The sequence below is a fragment of the Mytilus californianus genome, unplaced genomic scaffold, assembly GCF_021869535.1.
Source record: "Mytilus californianus isolate M0D057914Y unplaced genomic scaffold, xbMytCali1.0.p SCAF_7, whole genome shotgun sequence".
Lineage (NCBI taxonomy): Eukaryota > Metazoa > Mollusca > Bivalvia > Mytilida > Mytilidae > Mytilus > Mytilus californianus.
In genome coordinates, this window is record NW_026262723.1 from 24,697,837 (window position 1) to 24,711,962 (window position 14,126).

Consider the following 14,126-nt stretch of genomic DNA (forward strand, 5'->3'; position numbering starts at 1 on the left):
CTAGCAAACAACCTTATGTCATCACTATATCATATTCCTTAACATACATGAAATATTTGCCACTGGATGTTAAGCAACCAAAAATCGTTAATTTATCGCTGTATTATGTCAAGCCGTTAGAGGTTTCATGGAAACTAATAACAAATTAATATTATTGTCAATGAACAACGAAAGTAATACTATTATACAAGCAACAGATCGTTGGCGTTTCAATGGGCAGAGTTGCCTCCCTGGAAATATCTGATATTGCTATATTTAACCATAATTATAGACATAAAACAGAGAAATACCCTTTGAAAATAATTTTAAATTCCACTAAAGAATGAGAATTGATGGATGAAATATATTTAATGAAGAAGGTGAACAAAGTGAACAACTATTTGAAATAGTACATTGTTTTCATTCCTTCTGAAGGTACGAGAATTCTTAGAATCAATAGCAACATGTACTTATAAGATAAACGTATAAATACGGTCTAAAGTGTAAATGTCTTGCGGATTCCTCCCTAACAAATACAGTTAGGCTGAGTTAGCATAGATGCAGACAGCAACTTCGAAAGAAACCAAATATTAGAAAACAAGTGGCAGAAATATCTTGAATATCTTAACACGGTAATAACAAAATTTGGTATATAATTCGGAAAGATCCGATTGCCAAACAAAACTAAAAAAAAAAAAAAAAAAAACTATCTAAATCCAAACCAGATATTGGTTTAAAAAACAATAAAAATATTGGCAACATGATAATTAATCATTAAGCCGAAGACATTGATTCACAATACCCCACCACGGGAGGCTTTAGTATACAATCATTATACTGTGAAACAGATGTAAAAAGACGTGATGCCGATTTATTTCAAGAGATCACGTACAAGGGAAAACAGAATGGTTCCTGTTATATTCATGCATAGACCCGACATGGTATCTACACAAACCTCTTCAATTGTTAAACATGGAGACATTGGTATATTATCAAATAGGTGTTAAAACATACACGGCAGTCTAGTGTGAATTTAACAGTATAGCACTGATAACTACTAACTATTAGATCTCGTGTAGATTTATGATAGATTAGATTACGAGAATAAAGACAATACGTCTTTTCATTATATATATGAATAATTAACCAAAGGTGCTGATCTACTTGGTCAGTTTCTTTAGTCTGTAAAAAGACTAGGTACAACGTAGACATATATGCACGTGTAGTTAATAAATTAAATAAATAAACTGTTATGAAACAGACACACATCTATCTATGATACTAGATACGAAATAAAAAGCTAAAGGTCGGCCTCTGATGAGGGTTTACCTGGGAATACTCCCGAAAGAACCCGAAACATTGCATATTAAATTCTAAAGAATTAAGCAATAAAAAGTACGTAGTGTCAGGTCAGAAATATTGATACCATACCATGAATAAGTGGGTTTATGGTCTTTTTATAAAACAATTTGATACGGTGAATATTTCACTAGTTGTGATCTCACCCGTTGAATCAGGTTCTATTTAATTATAGAATTTTTGATCCTTATTTATGCTATGGTACGACGTATTTCTGATCGAGAAACTACGTACGACACTATACTATATGCACAATGTAATAGTATACAATTCTATATGTATATAATACTGTACATCTTTCTTTATGTATATAACACTGTACATCTTATACAATATACATGTAACTAATTATGTAAATAACATAGATCTACTATATAGCTATCACTATTTACATATGAAACAAAGATATACCTGAAACAATAAAGTAATGAATAAAAATAAAATAAAATAATACAGAAACAAAATGTATGCATATAACATACAAGACACTGATATATATATATATATATATATATATATTGGAAAATAATACCGAATCATATTTGACTGAAACATGGAAGTTATACTATTATACTAGCAAACAACCTTATGTCAACATAGTCCTTAAACATACTTGAAATATTTGCAATTGGACGTATAGCAATCAACAATCAATAATTCATCACTATGTTAAACCTAAGAAGGTAACATGGAAAATAATTACAAACTGATATGATTGTACATGAACTAGCTAAGGGAAGTTATACTATTATACTAGCAAACAACCTTATGTCATCACTATATCATAGTTCTAAACATACATGAAATATTTGCCACTGGATGCTAAGCAACCAACAAATCTTCAATTCATCGCTGTATCATGTCAAACCTTAGAAGGTAGCATGAAAACTAACTACAAACTAATATGATTGTCAATGAACTATGGAAGTTATACTATTATACTAGCAAACAACCTTGTTCCACCACTATATGTATCATATTTCTAAACATACATGAAATATTTGCCACTGGATGCTAAGCAACCAACAAATCTTCAATTCATCACTATTTCATGTCAAACCTTAGAAGGTAGCATGAAAATTAACTACAAACTAATATGATTGTCAATGAACTATGGAAGTTATACTATTATACTAGCAAACATCCTTGTTTCACCACTATATGTATCATAGTTCTAAACGTACATGAAATATTTGCCACTGGATGCTAAGCAACCAACAAACTTTAATTTATCGCTGTATCATGTCAAACCTTAGAAGGTATCATGAAAACTAACTACAAACTAATATGATTGTCAATGATCTATGGAAGTTATACTATTATCCTAGCAAACAACCTTATGTCATCACTATATCATAGTCCTAAACATACAGGGTATATTTGCCACTTGATGCTGTATCATGTCAAACCTTAGAAGGTAGCATGAAAACTAACTACAAATTAATATGATTGTCAATGAACTATGGAAGTTATACTATTATACTAGCAAACAACCTTATGTTATCACTATATATATCATCGTCTAAAACATACATGAAATATTTGTCACTGGACTTTAAGTAACTACAATCAATAATTCATCGCTGTATCGTGTCAAACCTTAGAAGGTAGCATGGAAACTAACTACAAACTAATATGATTGTCAATGAACTATGGAAGTTATACTATTATACTAGCAAACAACCTCATGTCATCACTATATCATATTCCTAAACATACATGAAATATTTGCCACTGGAGGCTAAGCAACCAACAATCTTTAATCTATGGCTGTTTCATGCCAAACCTTAGAAGGTACCATGGAAACTTACTACAAACTAATAGGATTGTCAATGAACTATGGAAGTTGAACTATTATACTAGAAAACAACCGTATGTCATCACTATATCATAGTTCTAAACATACATGAAATATTTGCCACTGGATGCTTAGCAGCTAAAAATATTTAATTTATCGCTATATCATGTCAAACCTTACAAGGTAGCATGGAAACTAACTACAAATTAATATGATTGTCAATGAACTATGGAAGTTATACTATTATACTAGCAAACAACCTTATGTCATCACTATATCATATTCCTTAACATACATGAAATATTTGCCACTGGATGCTAAGCAACCAAAAATCGTTAATTTATCGCTGTATCATGTCAAACCTTAGAAGGTAGCATGGAAACTAACTACAACTAATATGATTGTCAACGAACTATGGAAGTTATACTATTATACTAGCAAACAACCTTATGTCATCACTATATCACAGTCCTAAACATACATGAAATATTGGCAACAGGACGTTAAGCAACTAATATCGATAATAATTATTATGTCAAGCCGTTGAAGGTTACATGGAAACTAATAACAAATAAATAGATGATTGTCAATGAATAACGAAAGTAATACTATTATACTAGCAACAGATCGTTGGCGTTTCAATGGGCAGAGTTGCCTCCCTGGAAATATCTGATATTGCTATATTTAACCATAATTATAGACATAAAACAGAGAAATACCCTACGAAAATAATATTAAATTCCACTAAAGAATGAGAATTGATGGATTTAATATATTTAATGAAGAAGGTGAACAAAGTGAACAACTATTTGAAATAGTACATTGTTTTCATTCCTTCTGAAGGTACGAGAATTCTTAGAATCAATAGCAACATGTACTTATAAGATAAACGTATAAATACGGTCTAAAGTGTAAATGTCTTGCGGATTCCTCCCTAACAAATACAGTTAGGCTGAATTAGCATAGATGCAGACAGCAACTTCGAAAGAAACCAAATATTAGAAAACAAGTGGCAGAAATATCTTGAATATCTTAACACGGTAATAACAAAATTTGGTATATAATTCGGAAAGATCCGATTGCCAAAAAAAAAAAAAAAAAAACAAAAAAACTAAAAAAAAAAAAAAAAAAAAACAAACTATCTAAATCCAAACCAGATATTGGTTTAAAAAACAATAAGAATATTGGCAACATGATAATTAATCATTAAGCCGAAGACATTGATTCACAATACCCCACCACGGGAGGCTTTAGTATACAATCATTATACTGTGAAACAGATGTAAAAAGACGTGATGCCGATTTATTTCAAGAGATCACGTACAAGGGAAAACAGAATGGTTCCTGTTATATTCATGCATAGACCCGACATGGTATCTACACAAACCTCTTCAAATGTTAAACATGGAGACATTGGTATATTATCAAATAGGTGTTAAAACATACACGGCAGTCTAGTGTGAATTCAACAGTATAGCACTGATAACTACTAACTATTAGATCTCGTGTAGATTTATGATAGATTAGATTACGAGAATAAAGACAATAAGTCTTTTCATTATATATATGAATAATTAACCAAAGGTGCTGATCTACTTGGTCAGTTTCTTTAGTCTGTAAAAAGACTAGCTACAACGTAGACCTATATGCACGTGTAGTTAATAAATTAAATAAAAAAAAAACTGTTATGAAACAGACACACATCTATCTATGATACTAGATACGAAATAAATAGCTAAAGGTCGGCCTCTGATGAGGGTTTACCTGGGAATACTCCCGAAAGAACCCGAAACATTGCATATTAAATTCTAAAGAATTAAGCAATAAAAAGTACGTAGTGTCAGGTCAGAAATATTGATACCATACCATGAATAAGTGGGTTTATGGTCTTTTTATAAAACAAAAAAATTATGTCATCTTGTGCTTTTGAAATTAAAGTTAAGTTAAGTTATCTAATATTATATAAATCTACCTTGTACGGGATTCGGACCGTTGCCCCATGAATTGCATTGATTTCTGCATTGTAAGCGAGAGCCTTATCCCCACTGCTACCGGAGTGAAAATCATCAAGTGGCAAAGTAAGACATTTAAACCATACATGGAAAATGAATAACAAATATGAAATGATTGAGCAAAATCTTTTAAAATCAATTGTTAGATTGAAATTTACTGTTATAAAATTTTTGAAAACATTTTAAATTAAGGAATATATCTCCTTCGTGCAAAGCCCAGATTTCTAGTGCGGATTTGGCTATATTTTAGGTCCTTTTTGTTTTAATCAGCCCTTCCAACGTTTTATTAGATTCCAGATTTTTAAATATTTCGGCCTCGAGCATAAATGAAGAAACATTAATTATCGAATGACGTATCTTGTGCATACACATTATATATAGAAGATACATTGTACATCTCTACACATTTCATCGCTAAAAGTATAAACAATGTGGCCAACTAAACATAAAACGTGTGCACTTGGTTACAGTTCCAAGGAACTAACATCTTTGAGACTATTACTCATGATATTTAAAACATTGTAAAAAAATATGGATCTGGTTCGTTCAAGAGATAGATAACTCAGCAAAAAATGCCTCCAGTTGTCAGTTACCACAGAAGTTCATATCGGACAGAGGTTGTCTCGATTATTTTGCATTACACTACCACCAATTAGATTTAAAAACGGATTTTGTATATTTTTAAGACATATTTTTCTGTCATGTTGTATAATTTGCAGTCCATCCGTGTACATTAACGCCAAACATTTATCATTTGATTTGGGAAAAACGTTTTGGAAATTGATCAGCAATCTTTAAGAAAAACCTTTTTATTTTCAAAGGAAAAAAGCTTTTGAAGTCTTTGTTAAAAAATCATTTTCTTAATAAGATTTGAAATTCAAAATTTTCATGAAATCATTTTCGATTTTGAAAAGATATTAAGAAATCAAGACCACATTAATGCCCTTAGACAATTACTGCAACGTTTGAGCAGCAGAAGATAAGTCACTGAAATAAAACACTCATGTTTGTTTAATAACAAACAGTAAGTACAGAGGTATAATATACTATCTTCATGATCTTCTTGTGAAAAGAATTTAAGACTTTTACTTTGATTTTACAAATGAGATATGAATTGTAACTCACGCATCCCGTATTTCAACTTAGGATTAGCGCATTTTGAATTATTTGTGATGGATTCATTTCATTGACAAACAATAAGTCTGTTATGCATATGTTGAGGGTTATTTTTGACTTGTACTTTTATCCAGAGTCTGAATAAGTATGTTTACACGTCACACATAATTTCTATTTACGAAAGAACACAAGGAAATCATAAATCGTTACATGTGGTCATATCGTCACATCTTGAAAACAATTCAAACCAGCAATATCATTTATTAATCTAAATAAGAGGAGGTATATATTGAATTGTGGCGATACATGCCGAATAGAACATACAACAATTTCAGGCAAAACATGATTTATTTGTCGTTCTTCGTTTTTACAATAGCTGCAGGTAAGAATTCATAATGTACTGAAACGATCAAACAACACATTTATTTTATTATTTTGTGAAATTCAAAAATCTTAAATTGATATAAACAAAGATTTTGAACTGAAATGATAATTTGATCTAAATAGGCATCAAAATATTGAAAATTTATTTAATAATCAGTCAATTTGAAGACTTCCACAGCGGTAAACTTAGTACTGGTTTAATACGCTTGCAATCAAATAAGATCTGTTGAGCCTATATTCAGCCTTTTTGTATGTGTTTTTAATAAATATCTGAGTTTTCTGTTATGTACTGAACAGTACTTAATTGACTGCATGCAAATTGTTTATGACTATTTTAAGGTCTGGACAGTATTGAATAACGATAAGAAAATGTCTGAACTCTTATATGTTAAAAACAAAACAAACCGAACATTAAAAATAACATTAATGTACTATGCTCTTCAACTTCGTACTTTATTTTGCCTTTTTGAATTTTTGATTCGACCGTCACTGATGAGTCTTTATTTAAAGAAACGTGCGTCTGGCGTTCGAAATTTTGATCCTGGTATCTATGATGAGTTTATTTACTGACTGTGTTTTGCCTGTACGCTTTTGTTTATCGAAAATATGCAAGACAGGAGTCTGTTATTCTTTGGTTGTCGTTTGTTGCTGGATATCATATTTGTTTTTTGTTCATTGTTTGTTCAGTTTGTTTTTTTCGTTTGAAATGTTTTTACATTTCGGAGCCTGTTAAAACTTGCTGTGTTGTATGGGTTTTGCTAATTTTGAAAAGGCCGTATGATGAACTATAGTTGCTCACCTTCAACGTCATTTGGTATCTACTGGAGTACTGTTTCATTGAAAAATCATACAATTTCTTCTTATTTTCAATTTGCATCTCTGATTCAGAAATGTACCGTTATAACCATATATATCTGCAGTATTTCACATCCATTAAACAATGGAAATCGGATAGAGCTAATGATAGTTTCATTAAATAGTGTTTTAGTACAAGCTTATTGTCACTGAACAGTGGAATTGTAGTACCATTCTATCATTCTATAAATTTCAAGTATTGTTGTGCACAAATTTTATTGCTGTGTGTCTTTTGATTGGTTGTACAGGTTCATGTGGAATTTGTTCGTATGTTTGTGTTTTTATGTTCTGATGAGTAGAGCCAAGGTAAAGGTTTTCTGTTTGATTTTTTTTATATTTCTAATTCAATGTTACAAATAGTAAACCATTTCTCGTTTGTAAATACATTTGAATGATTAGTCATTCACAGCTTTTAATGAACCTTTCTTGGTTTTATTTGATACGAAATATTTCATGAGCAAAGAGAAGAAGAACATTAGGTTTTATATTTTCTTACAAAGCATGTGCTTTTTCAGTTCCAATGAGAACGATATAATACGGAGTTTAAACCATAATGTGGGCGTTCTGAGAATGATTAAATAGTAAGAATTTCATCCAACCTTGCGTTTTTCAATAACATTTCTTAAATTTGTTTCATTTAATTGTCTGATGTATTTCCAATTAGTTACAACGTGTTACAAAATACTTAAATTTATTACTCTTTTGATTTTGATTTTCGCTATTTTGTAATTTATATTCAGACGTGTATGTAAAAGAATAAAGAACTATATAAGACAGAAATTTCAATATGGAAAGAATGTTTGCCCTTTGATTTCAATTCAAATAAAATGGGTTTTACTATAAAAAGAAATTTGAACGTGCTATTTTTTTTAATTTTTTTTTTAGAATTTTTACTCGTTTTAATAAAAAACATTTAGCTGTCGACGTTCGTCAATGTGTAATGAGAAATATAACAGGTTCTAGACAGAATATAGATTTCAAAACCTGTAACAGTTCATCGAGTAAAACTTAAACTATTGGAAAAGCCAAAAACAATAAAAAATTTTATGAGAAGCTTTTTATTTCAGAAGGGTAGGATAGGGATGCGATAGAAAGCTTTTAAAAACACGTTGATGATGAACATTATGAAGAAAAATTCAAGACATTATTGATTTTAATGTATTGGAGGGTGAGAAAGGGTCAACTATTTCCCGGATCAGCAAAAATTATTCTACAGGATGGAATAAAGATGGATTGATCTGTGTTTAGAAAATGTGGGTTTAGGGAAAAAATTATGTGGGTTTGTTCAAATGCTATTGAAAATTTAAAACCTTGATTCGCAACAAACGGGGTCACTTCCAGGATTGTGTCTGCAACTCGTACAATCAGTCAAGAGTGCCCAAACCAGTCCTATGTTGTAAATTGTGAAACCGGTGCCTTTCTCCACATCCATAAGAGATGACAAAAACACTAAAAGAAAAAAACTTCTATGCAGAATCGGGTAGTATTTTAAAGCTTAGCTAAACATGTTTGCAGATGATAATTGTGATGACAGTTAATAAAAAAAAGATAAAGAAACGTTAAAATAACATTAGTTGGACTAAACAACCGATTAACGCACTTGTCGCACAACATGGATATATGGTCAACTTAGACCAAATTTGGCTTGAACAGATAAACAAAATAAAATAAAGCATGTAAGTCTTGAAATCGAGAAATACAAAAGGCACTCACAATCAAATCATTTCTTTTGTCTCGTATTGGCTTTAAGATTTAAATGAGGAGAAAACTAGAAAAATTTGAAAAATAGTAGACAATACTATTTGGTTTTATATTTTGAACGGGAACGCAAATCAGTTGTCGTGGGCTGTCTATCTTAAGATAACGGCGGGCTGGGAATGATTAGTTTGAGATTTTTTGCAAAATCCATTCAAATGAAAAATATGTATAACATTATTAATTCAGATCTAGAGAAGAGGAATACCATAGAAAAATATTATTTGAAACGTAAAGGCAATAAAATTTGGTGTAGACTTTCATTTGTACTTGCTTCGATATAAAGGATTTGGTCAAATTTAAATGTCGAAATATTGCAGCAATCTCTTGGTCTCATGGTCAAAATTGCAAAAGATTCAAAATTATGTAATCAGAGAGGAGTTACCAAAGGAAAATATTTTAATTTTTAGTTTAAGGGTAATTCACAATTTTATGCAACTTTTTTGAAAAATGGGATTACAAATTGATATGATATCTGGGATGTATATACGAAAATGTTTTAGAACCTCATTTGAAACATGAAATCGACTTATCAATAAAAGAAAATGGACATCAGAGCTAAGTAGAATCAAAGTGTCATTCATATCTGACATCAAGAATGTATTAAAATCTGAAAAAAGAATCCTTCTAAATCTGAAAAACCTTTCAAAGTTAAGAACTATATCCATTTTACAAACTTTATGAGATCATAGAAATAAAGAAATTACATTTTAAAATATTAAATATTTCTTGATACATCTACTGTACCGTGAACTGAAATTTGAGTTGCTATGGGAACTTGTATGGAACTGTGTACTTGATAACTTGATAACTTTACTAATAGAAAAGTAACACAACTTCAATGGAAGCTACTACACAGTATTATAGAGGATAGACTACAAAAAATTAAAAATCAAATAGTATCTGCCACTTTTTGTCAAGAAAGAGAAACATAACTACTTCATTCTGTACTGATCAAAATATAACCAATTTACCAACAAATAATAATAATATAGTCTTAAGTATGAATAGTAAAGGTGATGTAAGCATGACGCGATTATTGATAAGGTACTTGAAGTTGTAACTACTAAATGGGTAATTTGATTAAGATTGGATACCAAGTCAGTGAGGTGAAACAGTTTAGACTATTACGGTATCTTTAGATCTAAGACAGCGAAAATATGTCGCTACTGGGTTGAAACAGCGACACATTTTATTGGTCTAGCAATTCGTTATGGTTACTGTGAAACTTGTGATGTCGATTTCAGTCGTTCTTCCTCACAACTTTTCTGGAGTAGAGTAAGATGTGTAAGATGCACATTTCTGTTAAATAAGTGAAACTGCACAAACGTAAATTTTAACTAAGATAGGTAAACGCTATATTAGGGAGGAGATGGCATGTTAATAATGAGAAATGGGATAGATTCTAGTTTGAAGTCGTCCATCTGTGTCAATATCGAGAAACAAATATATGGTGAAAGCCTTATACTTTCGTTTATATCCTTTATCTAAAGTTCAGTAGGTAGTATGAGAAGTTTGCACTAAAAATAAATAATTAGTGTAGTACTCAGGTAATGGGAAATATTTATTTAGAGACAATATGTGAACAATACACTGGCTACCAATCAGTGAAGATACAGGATACTTATATCAGGTGTACCAATAAGGTATATACAACGTTGGTACGTGACTATACTTAATAACCCGATAAAATTTGTCATTAATTCTAAAAAAAAATGTTAATTGTAATCAAGATCCAGATATTAGTTACCATATTGTGAATACACTCATACAACAAGTTATCTAGTTCACATTGCAATTATATTCTAATCATTGTCGTAACTGTTAAAACGATAATTTCATTTGGAAAATCTTTTCATACTTAACATTTATTTATATCAAGTTATTCAATCTCATAGGTCAATCTACCATTGCAAAATATCATGTTTTCCCCAGACGTCTTATGATGTCTTAATACCATCCGTTTGAGATGTACCAATTAACATTTTAGTCAGGGAAAGCATGATATTGTTATAATTTGAAAATAGGCTTTTAGTTCCCTTTTGGGTTGCTGCTCTACTTTGTGTCTATGTTAATATTTTATTCTTGCGTTTATTACCCATCCGGTGAGTCAGCAATTTGCAGTTTGTTCTAGCGTTTTGAAAACTATGCAAAGCATTGAAATTTGACGAACACTCATACATGTTTAACCTGGTCACATTTTCTGTGTGGCTGTTTTTCAGCGGTAGTCATCTGTTTCCGGCTGCTATAATTGCTTTCCATTCCTTTATATTGATTTAAATAAGACCACAAGACTTTTTTTGAAAAGATTCAAGTTTTTTTATTCCGTTGCATTTGATAGATATTTGTGCTTGCTCATTAGTGAAAGCTGTACAGTATCATGCTGATGTTTACAGTCTTGTGTTGTTCTTGGTAGGACAGTTGTCGGGATATTACCATGATGTTTTTCTTACTACACATACTATTATCATCTGCAATAGATACATGATAACAGCTATCATTTAGAGTACTAGTATTGTCTTTTACTGACTTTCTGACCATTTGGCACTGATAACACGATCCAGAGAAACCATTTCCTTAGCAAATGTACAGCACACGTGTTAATATTTTTCCATTCAGAAAAGTAGATATCAGTTTGTTCAAATCAATATGTGTGTCAATATCTAATGGTACATTATTTTAATTTAAAAAATCTAGAAGCATCTCATCATTTACTATAAGAATTGAATGTGAGTTTTCACAATCTGTGACAATACTGATACATATTAAAAAGATCTAATGAATGAATTCATACAATTGTTTTACTATCTTCAACTATACATGTGCTACTTAAAAACCCTTTACATCTGTCATGTCTGTGAAAAAATAAATCAGTTTAAAATAACACTCACGTAGATCCTATTCAAAGTCAGACTAACTGGACCATTTATTGTTGTTTGTCTATTTATTATGGTAATTACTATAAGTATATTTGTTAAGTTGTATTCACACGTCTTAGTTATATTGCATATAAACCTATACAAAAAATAGAGTATATAAACTGCACATAGAAAATAATCTCACACGACATATATTGAAAATGAAAATACCACTTTGTAAATTCATTTTGCGCCATTTACTTTTCTTGATTTACCTTCAACTTGAATTCTCCAGTATGCATGCTTGAATACAAAGTATTTTGCAATATTTAAACACGTCAGTAGTTCAAAGGGGATTCAGATTTATTACTTTTGCCTTTTTAGAAGAAATTCTAAATAACAAATTTGATTACTCTATGTTTCTACAGAAATATAACCGACCTAGAAACACTGGGTCTCTCAGCACTGTAATGTATTACCATATTGCATCAGCATACATGTATGTATCCATATATGCACAAATAGTATAAAACAATAACGGTTTTGTTACTGAGTCAATCGCCTGTGCCACAAAACTTCTTTTAGAACTAAACCGTAAACTTCTGAACATGTCAAATACCTGGCTAAGGAACTATTTCAACTATACAATGTATATGACATCAATACAGCTCAATGCTATTTTTAGTGGTCTTCTTAACTTTATAGACATTCAATCAGCCATACATCATTATATTTTTATGCATTATTTCTGCTTCCTAAACAATCAAATGTTGTTTTACTTTGTCACAGATTGCGCAACAATTCTAATTTGTGAATTGTTTGAATTATTCCCTCGTACTTTGATATATTTGAATAAGACAAATAGTTTTTTGTACAGACGATATTACTACAAATAGAATGGAAAGAAATTGAAAATCAAATACATTGATCACGTCATCTGATCAATATTGTTAAATTTAGTTTTATATATACTATATCCTAACCGTCTTTGTATGCAACTTATAATATTAATATCAGAGTTTCGTATAAACACGTTTAGTTAAAATTGTTGTTAATGATGATGATGGATGACTGCCTAATGTCCAGCGCCAAATTAATATGCATATTCGGGAAGTGTTGTTAATGATGGAGAAAAACCAACAAAAAATTGAGATAGCAGAAAAAAAGAGATTTACCTGTTCTTTTATGATTATTTTTGTATCAAAGTAAAAACAATCAATACCTCAAACCGTAAAGAAAACATCAATTGTGTTTTTGAATTTCTTAAAAGGAAGTGTGTAATCGGAAAACATTTATAACTGATCAACCGACCTGCTGATGCAGTTGAAACTTATGGTTAACGTACCTTCTAAATCAGATATACTGTTCACATTTGTCCTTATTTTGTTAGACAGGAGTGTACAAGTCCTTGCTAGGTATACTAAAATAATGTATTTTTATAATGAAATTCCCTTGTGCTTGTTCTAAATGTTTCAATCATGGTCAAATTAAAAACATATTATCCACAGCATCTTATAATTACCGAAACAAACTATTTTACCGTAGAATACAAAACATGTCAACACATTCCAACTTACTAGTATCTATTAAAAAGTTTGCAAACCTGCACGTGCGCTTCTTTTGAATTGAAAAGTCGTTGGAAGAGCATTTTGTTATTGTGCTTTCTAATTTTTCGTTATTTCTGTTTTGGATGTTTATATGTTTAAAATATTATGTGTATATACAACAATAATTATCAAGATTTCCTTACAAAGAAATTTAGATTTAAAACAAATCTTGGAATCCATATCATACAATCATTCAATGGTACATTATTTAAGAGTTTTGAAAATTCAAATTCTGTCTACATCAAAGGTTGTCTTGGTAATAGAAATATGGGCATGACTTTGTTTTTCCTGACAGAGTGTGAAATACTTGCTAAAGCGAGGCATCCGTTTGCTTGCACAGAATGTAGTCTATAACGATTTGAATAGGGAGATAATGTCTATTGAATTTAGAGGGCTACGAGCT